At 41.9% G+C, this 9135-nt stretch overlaps 1 protein-coding gene and 1 non-coding gene across 4 annotated transcripts in view; one reads left to right on the top strand and one right to left on the bottom strand.

Annotated features, from left to right (window-relative positions):
- Window positions 1-543: 543 nt before the first annotated feature.
- Window positions 544-9135, top strand: part of fasn (fatty acid synthase) — a 31990-nt gene continuing 23398 nt past the window's right edge. For 2 of the 3 annotated variants that reach the window (XM_041858897.2, XM_041858896.2), the window contains exon 1: window positions 549-959. The gene's annotated coding sequence lies outside the window, so the exon portion shown is untranslated. Of the gene's footprint in view, window positions 960-9135 lie in introns of all 3 variants that reach the window. The other variant, XM_041858898.2, reaches the window with a different exon arrangement.
- On the bottom strand, window positions 1743-1821 carry trnas-uga. The gene has a single exon. It is a non-coding gene; the product is annotated as a tRNA-Ser (tRNA).

Below are 9135 nucleotides of genomic sequence, written 5' to 3'. Positions count from 1 at the left end.
AGATATATAATTTATACAATGTCAACCACAGGTCAACATGCAGTTCATACAAATTATATTCAACATAGTATTGGCCTAATCTGCACTAGTAGATTTCCAAATGCGTTACACATGCTGTAAAGAATACATTAATTCATTATTAATAGGTTAGGGGGGAAATATTTACCTGGTGTAGGCTAAATCCACCAAACTTTAATGGTATATCCATCTCCAATAAATTGCATTGCAAAAAAATCATACACTTGTGAATAAAAAGGGGAAAAAATCTAATTGATCAAGATTGTCAAATGTGTTTCCCAAAGTCCATGGACTATTGCAACTGCATGTGTCCTCCTTTCTGCAAGATTTCGAAATTAGTTCTTGTTCAAACAGTGTGAAATCTGAACACGGCTCAGACCTGTAAGTGATGGTTCTGCGCTTTGAACTTGAGTGATGAACTTGGACTTGGGCTTTACCAATATAACGGGGCGGGGGAAACTGAGCTAGGCTCCCGGTGCACTCACACAGTCATTGGACTTGCACAAAGGATACATCCAATACTTTCCGAATGAACTACAGTAACCTTGCAATCGCTTTCTTCCGTTTTTTTCCCGAAACTACAGCGTTCAGCGAATCACCCCATCACTGGATGAGACTGTGAGCCCTGCCTCTTTTCTCATTGGACTGGACAGCCCAGCCAAGCTGTCAGCCCATGTGGCGTGGCCGGGGAGAGCATGTCAGACATTTAAATGAAATAGAGAAAGGGAATCAAAGAACGAAAGAAATTGGAAGGGCTAGGCAGAGAACGGGAAGAGATCGCGATTCCTCCCGAACAACTGTAGCACGGACACATCACAGGCAAGCGCGCTCTCACCGACGGAAGATAAGGGATTATCGAGGGAATATTTGCTAACGTTAACCGTTAAACATTTATCTCTCATTTTGGTGGTTTCTACGGATATTAAAACACTTAACTACGGGTAAGTTGTTCTGATATTGCTAGAATAGCAATGTTTTAGCAATATTATAGCTTCTTCATCAAGTTAGCCGGTGAGATGTTCCCTTATCATGATGACCGGCGTCTTAACAATAAACATAAACGAACCCAAACTGGATTTCCTCGATATCAGCTGGCTTGTTATTATCAGTTACTAAACTTTCTTATTACAATGTTAATGCATTTTAAGAGTTATTTCAGCTAGTTGACGTATTCTCAGCAATGGTGACATTTAGCGAGGCTAGGGAAAGATGTTGGTCGCCTTCCCCTGCTTAGAAGTTGCTTGCACCAACCAATGGTTGCGTGCAACGTCATCGGTAGTGTCATCGACTGAAAGACTGTTATAACATATGTTGTGGTTAGCTGATAGGTGAAATACCTATCCAGGCGTCTTAAAATCTGGCAGGCGTCAGCGAAACCTGGGCAGAGGAGCGCGCTCATAGGTTCAAATGCAATTTCAGTAGGGATGGCTAGCAGTTGAGTTGCTATGTGATCATCACTACCTGGATGCCAACACGTTTTAATCAATGAACTACTATTCACTGATGCCCTGGCATTTATGGCTGATTATGCTTGGGACGCCTCTATTTCCGCTGACTAGTTATCCGTGTGTGGCGTGCTTGTGTCCCTGGTCTAAATTTGGGAGCAGCACGAGATAAACCAGCGTAGTTGACATGTATTTACATTTACATTTTAGTCATTTAGCAGACGCTCTTATCCAGAGCGACTTACAGTTAGTGAGTGCATACATTAGTTTTTTCATACTGGCCTCCCGTGGGAATCGAACCCACAACCCTGGCGTTTCAAACGCCATGCTCTACCAACTGAGCTACATCCCTGCCGGCCATTCCCTCCCCTACCCTGGACGACGCTGCGCCAGTTGTGCGCCGCCCCATGGGTCTCCCGGTCGCGGCCTATAGGGCCCAGTAACAATGGTTTGATAAGCTAGGCCTACATAAAAGGGAAGACGCTATAACAATCATTAATAATTCAATAATTTATTTAGTTTTTTAGTTGTGTTGCTGCCTGGGATAGTATTGAATTGGATGCCTCCCCTTTGAGAGCCTTTTTGCTGGTGCTACTCTTTCTGGTATATTTTTGGTTACATTTTCTGCATGTCTAGTGGAAGGTGAACATGATGCAGTTTGCAAGACAGTCATTTGTAATTGCAAGACAGTCATTTGATGAGTCACATTGCAAAACTCATACCTGTATCCATGTCTCTGAAGACAATCACTTTCACTGTCAAATTCAGCCACTGTCACCTTCTGAACTTCACTTAAAGGAAAATTCCACTCAAACTATCTTTTGGTATTTGTTTAATTAGTCCATATCTTAAACTTGATTGCTGAATTGCAAAACAGACTGTATCAACAGTGGACTAATGAAACAAATACCAAAATATAGTTTGTGGTATTTTCCTTTGCTCTCTCATATAGACCTTGGCTAGTCTAAAGGATTTAGTATGAATTTGAGGTTTTGTGCCTAAGACTTGGAAAAGAGAGCACCTAACCTAACTACAGACTAATAAATAGTATAGGCTACACCAGGACTGCCCAGTCCTGTTTCTGGAGAGCTACTGTCCAGTAGGTTTTTGCGCCAACCCTAATCTAGCACACCTGATGCTAATAATTAGCAGGTTGATAAAATGAATCAGGTTAGTTACAACTGGAGTTGGAGCGAAAACCTACAGGAGGGTAGCTCTCCAGGAACTGGGTTGGGCAACCCTCAAACTCTAAACCTCAAAGCCAGTTCCACTGCATTTTTTCATTGTTCCCCTCTAATCAGGGACTGATTTAGACCTGGGACACCAGGTGCTTGCAAATTAATTATCAGGTAGAACAGAACACCAGCAGGCTCCAGACCTCGTGGGCCCAGGGTAAGAGTTGAATACCCCTGGCCTACACAGACTAATATCACATTAGAAATGGACATCAATGTTTGGTGAGCCTACCCATCCCAGCACCAGGAAGGACCCTAGCTCTCTCTATACCAGGGCTCTCCAACCCTGTTCCTGGAGAGCTACCGTCCTGTAGGTTTTCACTCCAACCCTAGTCTAGCACACCTGATACTAATAATTAGCTGGTTGATAAGCTGAATCAGGTTAGTTACAACTGGAGTTGGAGCGAAAACCTACAGGAGGGTAGCTCTCCAGGAACTGGGTTGGGCAACCCTCAAACTCTAAACCTCAAAGCCAGTTCCACTGCATTTTTTCATTGTTCCCCTCTAATCAGGGACTGATTTAGACCTGGGACACCAGGTGCTTGCAAATTAATTATCGGGTAGAACAGAACACCAGCAGGCTCCAGACCTCGTGGGCCCAGGGTAAGAGTTGAATACCCCTGGCCTACACAGACTAATATCACATTAGAAATGGCTGCTACTCTGTTAAGTAAGTATTTATGCATAGTCACTTTAACTCTACCCACATGTACATATTACCTCAACTACCTCAACTAGCCGGTGCCCCCGCACATTGACTCTGCAACGGTACCCCCCTGTATATATAGCCTCCCTACTGTCACTTTATTTTACTGTATATATAGCCTCCCTACTGTCACTTTATTTTACTTCTGCTCTTTTTTTCTCAACACTTTTTTTGTTGTTGTTTTATTCTTACTTTTTTTGTTTAAAATAAATGCACTGTTGGTTAAGGGCTGTAAGTAAGCATTTCACTGTAATGTCTGCACCTGTTGTATTCGGCGCATGTGACCAATAAAATTTGATTTGATTTGATTTGAAATGGACATCAATGTTTGGTGAGCCTACCCATCCCAGCACCAGGAAGGACCCTAGCTCTCTCTATACCAGGGCTCTCCAACCCTGTTCCTGGAGAGCTACCGTCCTGTAGGTTTTCACTCCAACCCTAGTCTAGCACACCTGATACTAATAATTAGCTGGTTGATAAGCTGAATCAGGTTAGTTACAACTGGAGTTGGAGCGAAAACCTACAGGAGGTTAGCTCTCCAGGAACAGGGTATACTTTCCCTGAGTGAAGGAGCTGGTGGTTTTTTGCCTAATTGACAGGCACTTAATCGAGGCACAGGATGGAATTTCCTGGTTTCGAGAGATGGATGTAGTCTTTAACTTCAGCGGAATTTGTCATACATCATGTTATTGCTATGTATAACCACTCCAGGTACTTTTCAGGTGTTTTAGTATCTATGTGACAAGTTGAGCCAAGTCAAGTACCGGTATGTTCTATTTGAGGCAGGTGAAACTATGCTACCCTGGTGTATGGCCTAGATTTGAACACATTTTCTTTTTTTAATAGATTGTCAATCATCCATACAGTTTCATTGTAATCTGTACAAGAACGCCATTATTCTCTTCCTGTACAGATGTTGGTCTGTAGCATGTCACTCCCTCATAGATTGAGTTATTATATTACACAAAATGGCTGTGGAGGACAGAGGGAGACGGGGGCACAGGCAGAAAAAAATCGTGACTGAGTGAGTGGGGGAGAGACGGATGCACAGAGGGAAAGAGGGAGACTGAGAGAGAAAGCTGTGTGCTGTGTCATCCATGGCATGGTGTCATTGTGTTTCCTCAGCTAGGCCTTTGTAGATATCCAATACATGTAATCAATCAAGGCACTGCCTCACAGTGATGAGATTCAGGTCAGGTAGATAATAATCCACTTTAATCCCTGTAGGTTTACTAGGCTACTTTGCTAACCAGCTCCTACCCAGCCCTCTATGGCCAGGCAGGGTGATACTCTATAGGCAGAGGATGAGTCGAGGTTGTGACATTTTTATATATAGAAGTAAAAGAAGTAATGAGCAAATCAATGTAGAATATTTTTGAACATTGCTCACCTAATGAAAAGTCTGGAGTTAAACATGACACTGAAAACAACAAATATATATATAAAAAAATAATTATTTAAATGTATATTGTAATTTCTCATTACAAAATAACCTTTTCTGAATCTTGTTTGTTGCTTGCCTCGAAGCGAGCATAGAAGTGGTTTAGCTCGTCTGGAAGTCTTGTGTCACTGGGCAGCTCGCGGCTGTGCTTCCCTTTGTAGTCTGTAATTGTTTTCAAGCCCTGCCCCATCCGACGAGCGTCAGAGCCGGTGTAGTACGATTCAATCTTAGTCCTGTATTGACTCTTTGCCTGTTTGATGGTTCGTCGGAGGGCATAGCGGGATTTCTTATAAGCGTCCGGGTTAGAGTCCCGCTCCTTGAAAGCGGCAGCTCTACGCTTTAGCTCAGTGCGGATGTTTCCTGTAATCCATGGCTTCTGGTTGGGGTATGTACGTACGGTCACTGTGGGGACGACATCATCGATGCACTTATTGATGAAGCCAGTGACTGATGTGGTGTACTCCTCAATGCTATCTGAAGAATCCCGGAACATGTTCCAGTCTGTGCTAGCAAAACAGTCCTGTAGCTTAGCATCTGCGTCATCTGACCACTTTTTTATTAACCGAGTCACTGGTGCTTCCTGCTTTAGTTTTTGCTTATAAGCAGGAATCAGGAATCACTGTGTCTTTATAAGGTTACTTACTTACTTTTTCCCTTTAAGCGTAAACTTTTTTGTGTGGCAATATTGGTGTATTAGGACGTGGATATGTGGTTCTAAGGTATTTTAGATGCATTTCTAAATTGAATGGGATCCTATGGGCAAATGGCATAGCATGATATGCCTATAAAGTATCTAAATATATTGTCTTGGGATATCAAACAACAGTATAGGTAAGTGCTAAAACAGGTACACATGTCAAAATGGGGTATATCTTCCTTTCTTTGCTGAAACACAAACTCCAGATTGTGGCTTTAAGTACATTTAAATGTGGTTTATACACCCATATTTCTTGACAACCCCTACTTAATCAAATAACTGACGTTTTACAAAACATCTATACAATAGGTGTGAGCAGTAGTCCTAGTAAATAATTACAATCACCAGCACAGCACAGCACACCCATCGACTATACATTAGAATTAGCTTATTATCATTACCGAAATGAACGTTCTCATTACCAAAACAGACCTAAAAATTATGTGGGAATGAGAAATGTGTGTTTCGGTAATGAGATCCACTTAGCGCAATCTGCAAGTAATAGGAGGCAGCCATTATGAGTCAGCAAACAATTGACCACATCACTAAAGCCCATTCATGCCTCAATGTTGGTAAGGTAATGGTTCTCTACGTTTTTCCAAATTTGAGCTTTTTTGTAATTTCGGTAATGAGAAGGTCAAGTGTCGTGAAGGGGGTGTTTGAGAATAAGATCCTCATTCTGAAGGCATATAAGTGAAGAAATTAAATTAACTTGTGCTCATCTAAGGACTAATCCTCTAGATGATGCATCATGTGAATTAACCTTTACTTAAAAAATGATTGGAGTTTTTACAGCAACCTGAAAAAGTGTTAGGGTAATGAAAAAACATGTTCACAGAAGGTGTTTTTGCGTAATAAATATTATTGTTTAATGTAAACTTCAACTAGTATACACATTATTTTTACAATTCAAATAATTTTGGTTCTTCTAAAGTAAAATTGTATAAATTAACCAGAGAATTTAATCCGGACACATTTCGGTAATGAGAATTTAGGGTGAAAATGTACAAAATTCAGGCGAAAATGTAAAATATATTTAAAATAAGACCATAAACGAGGCATCTTCGTCTTCAGATTGATAGTTGATTGTTGCAGATGCATCATGGTTATCTAACTCAATTTGCTACTGCCATGGTTAAAACTGGTTTCATGTGAATCACTTGTTGTTATTCTAGTATCACTGTGACTGCTATTTATAGTGCAGCCTATTAGTGAGAAGGTTGGTTTTCTGAACTTCTCTCACTGCAACAATAGCCAAGTTCAACAGTCCTGTTTTCTTCAAGCAACTGTTTACCTACAGCGTCTGTTGTTTAGCCTTCTCTCATCCATTGGATCTTGAATAGCATTCTGTCTATTGCGATAGACTATCCACTGGCCAATTACCTGTCTAACTAGCAATTAATGTGGCCCTGACCTGGCCGATTTTATGATGGTTTTATGTCTGTGTAATACAGGCAATAAAAGTATATTACTGTTGCAGCATCTGTTCTCACTTTTCAGTCTCTCTCTGAGGTGTGAGAGTTTAGGGACGCAGTGCTTTGGCAAGAATTGCATAGGTTACAATGCAATGTATTTCTCAGCCCTATGTGTGTGTGTGTCCATTTTGGCTGCCCTTTGAAAGCCAAGATGAGGATTTTAACCGGTCAACTATTTTCTAAAGAGAATGGCTTAGGCTAGGCCTAGTTGTTTTCATTTTATTTCCTCCTAAACAATTGATGGTTGTGTGCTATGACATCCTGGTACTCTTACAGATGCATGACCACTGCTCACAGGAAGCTGACTTCTCAGCCAATAACAGTACAAGATGCAGGTGTGTGAGATTAGCAGGCGTTTGTTCCAGGGCAACACTAACAAACATGATCTAGGCCTGAAATAACAACCTATTTTTGCATGTGTACTGTAAGCTTTCGAGTTTCACAGATTTGTATTTATCCTGGGGTAGGCATTCAGTCTTATTAGTCTTCTCCAAGCTATGTATTTACCTGACAATGTGCCCTAGGCTTGTAGAATGTAGGTAAATAATGCAAGTGACTTCAATGGCTAATTTCTCTGAACAGGGAAAAAAAACATCACCAGATTCACAGGGAATATATTGCAAAGGATGAAGAAGCAATAGGCGTACTCCAAGCAGCAGCTCCATACTAGTCAGACATAGGGAACTGTTACTGTATACTGGTTGTTGCGGTGGGATTGGTGTGGGGGTCCGTGGGTGGCTTTTGATAATTGTATTGGATTCCTCATGGCTTACTCATCGTTTGGAAGATTTTTGGCCCAAATCCGATGTTAGGTATTATATTTATTGAAGATGATATGAATCCTATAAATTAAAAGGACCAATTTAGGTGCAATCAATTAGCTTAATTTCTCAGATCAAATTATATTTCAACAAAGTAATGTTTCAGGAATGATAATCTTATTTGTTTCTAACTACAGAAACAATTTCAATGTTATCATTACAGAGGAACAGAATGTGCTGTCCCTAGTTTGCCTTAGTTTCTCTGTACAGATTTAAAGTTGGCCCATCGGACAGTGAGAGTTAACCAATCAAGAGTGGTGATGATGTAGGCCTACACTGGCTCACTGTCCGATGGGCTAACTTTAAATCTGTAAGGTCCACAAGGTGTGCACTGTGCAGGCTTCTGTTCTAGCCCAGTTAACACACCTATAGCCTTCTAGCCTATGAAGCACGTGGTCATTTGAATTAATACTGACCAGAACAAAAACCCTGTAGCTTTCCAGGATTGTAGAGCAATGAGTGGTGTAACACTCCTATTAGGGGGTCCAGGGTACTGTAGGGGCTCAGTTCCACCAGCTCTATTGTGTTGGTGCCCCTGCCCTGTGTGAGAGAGCCAACAGTAGGCTGCTGTGTGTTCGACTAGGCAACCGTTAGCTACAGCTTGGAGCAGAGCGCTTCACTGCATCTCTCAGTGAACTGGGATAAACTGATTGGCCCCTCCCCTGCCGTCTCATTGGATGGCTGGCCTGCACGGAATGGGCTGGCCAAGGAACGAATGTTCTGAGCTGGATGATGAGATCACTCTCATACTACTGTTCATGCACTGCGACTGCACACACATGAACACACACACATACACACTGAGTATTTACTCTGCTTCTCTTCTTAAGCAGATGCAGATATGTTTCCAGCCCAGCCTAGTCTGCTGTAGCCTGAGGTGAACTGGCTGGTTGACCTAGAAAGCACCTTTTATAATGCTGGGCTGAACATTACTTTGTGCTAAAGAGGCTTTCAAGGCTCTTTCAGGGCTAATTTCCACAGACCCACTCAGTGCTGCCTGGTCAAGCAGTCTTAGTCTATTGTTGTTAGTGTAAGACGCCTTGCAGGGGGTGAGGGAGTTTACAGCCGCCAGCTACTCTCTGTCAGTGTGGCTGCAAGCACTGAAATGTTTCTGTGGGGAATGGGAATTCTCCCATAGGGTCGTTTTTGTCTAGACTTTTGTCTGTCTCTCTCTCTCTCTCTCTCTTTCTTAATTTCTCTGAATTCTCTGTCTCCTTTTCTCTCCCCTACTCAGAGTTCACCATTTTCTCATGCTGTACTTTTCTGATCATTTGTGGCACTCTGCCATTGTGCACCA

Source organism: Coregonus clupeaformis, chromosome 31 (genome assembly GCF_020615455.1).
Source record: "Coregonus clupeaformis isolate EN_2021a chromosome 31, ASM2061545v1, whole genome shotgun sequence".
NCBI classification, from domain to species: domain Eukaryota; kingdom Metazoa; phylum Chordata; class Actinopteri; order Salmoniformes; family Salmonidae; genus Coregonus; species Coregonus clupeaformis.
The sequence above is the reverse complement of the archived record's forward strand: the minus strand, read 5'-3'. Positions and strand labels throughout refer to the sequence as shown.